General features: G+C 53.0%; 1 pseudogene; it reads left to right on the forward strand.

Annotated features, from left to right (window-relative positions):
• Positions 1-318: 318 nt before the first annotated feature.
• On the forward strand, positions 319-436 carry LOC126261028 (5S ribosomal RNA; annotated as a pseudogene).
• The last annotated feature ends 1,438 nt before the right edge of the window (positions 437-1,874 follow it).

A 1,874-nucleotide genomic window follows, 5' to 3' on the forward strand; every position in this document is an offset into this window, starting at 1 on the left:
CAGCAAGATAATGCCCGCCCACATACGGCGATTGTTTCTACTGTATGTCTTCGTACTTGTAAACACTGTCTTGGCCAGCAAGGTCGCAGGATCTGTCCCCAATTGAGAACGTTGGGAGCATAATGGTAAGAGTCTTCCAACCAGCTCGGGATTTTGACGGTGTAGCGAGTCAATTGGACAGAATTTGGCATGATACCCGTCAGGACAACATCACGCAACTCTATCAATGTGATGCTGAATAACTGCTTGCTTAAGGGCCAGACATGAACAAACAGGTTACTGACTTGCTCAATTATTAAGCTCTTTATCTTGAATAAAGGCAATGGTCTTGCCGCAGTGGATACACCGGTTCCCGTAAGATCACCGAAGTTAAGCACTGTCGGGCGTGGTCGGCACTTGGATGGGTGACCATCCCGGCCACCATGCGCTGTTGCCATTTTTCGGGGTGCACACAGGCTCGTGATGCCAACTGAGGAGCTACTCGACCGAATAGTAGCGGCTTCGGTCAAGACTACCATCATAACGACCGGGAGAGCGGAGTGCTGACCCCACGCCCCTCCTATCCGCATCCTCCACTGAGGATGACACGGAGATCGGATGGTCCCGGGAGGCCACTCGTGGCCTGACAACGAAGTTATCTTGAATAAATAGTCCAATTTTTCTGAAATTGGAACCATTTGTTTGTCTGTATATGCAAATAAAATCTACTGATTTCGTTCCCATTCGGATAATTCCTTCATGATGCGTCGCATTTTTGTCTGCTGCGATGGTAGTGTGGATGAGCAGCAACTGTAGTACCATAGTTTTTGGTGTTTTTACTTTTTTATACACTCCTGGAAATTGAAATAAGGACACCGTGAATTCATTGTCCCAGGAAGGGGAAACTTTATTGACACATTCCTGGGGTCAGATACATCACATGATCACACTGACAGAACCACAGGCACATAGACACAGGCAACAGAGCATGCACAATGGCGGCACTAGTACAGTGTATATCCACCTTTCGCAGCAATGCAGGCTGCTATTCTCCCATGGAGACGATCGTAGAGATGTTGGATGTAGTCCTGTGGAACGGCTTGCCATGCCATTTCCACCTGGCGCCTCAGTTGGACCAGCGTTCGTGCTGGACGTGCAGACCGCGTGAGACGACGCTTCATCCAGTCCCAAACATGCTCAATGGGGGACACATCCGGAGATCTTGCTGGCCAGGGTAGTTGACTTACACCTTCTAGAGCACGTTGGGTGGCACGGGATACATGCGGACGTGCATTGTCCTGTTGGAACAGCAAGTTCCCTTGCCGGTCTAGGAATGGTAGAACGATGGGTTCGATGACGGTTTGGATGTACCGTGCACTATTCAGTGTCCCCTCGACGATCACCAGTGGTGTACGGCCAGTGTAGGAGATCGCTCCCCACACCATGATGCCGGGTGTTGGCCCTGTGTGCCTCGGTCGTATGCAGTCCTGATTGTGGCGCTCACCTGCACGGCGCCAAACACGCATACGACCATCATTGGCACCAAGGCAGAAGCGACTCTCATCGCTGAAGACGACACGTCTCCATTCGTCCCTCCATTCACGCCTGTCGCGACACCACTGGAGGCGGGCTGCACGATGTTGGGGCGAGAGCGGAAGACGGCCTAACGGTGTGCGGGACTGTAGCCCAGCTTCATGGAGACGGTTGCGAATGGTCCTCGCCGATACCCCAGGAGCAACAGTGTCCCTAATTTGCTGGGAAGTGGCGGTGCGGTCCCCTACGGCACTGCGTAGGATCCTACGGTCTTGGCGTGCATCCGTGCGTCGCTGCGGTCCGGTCCCAGGTCGACGGGCACGTGCACCTTCCGCCGACCACTGGCGACAACATCGATGTAC

This window comes from Schistocerca nitens, chromosome 5 (assembly GCF_023898315.1).
Source record: "Schistocerca nitens isolate TAMUIC-IGC-003100 chromosome 5, iqSchNite1.1, whole genome shotgun sequence".
Lineage (NCBI taxonomy): Eukaryota > Metazoa > Arthropoda > Insecta > Orthoptera > Acrididae > Schistocerca > Schistocerca nitens.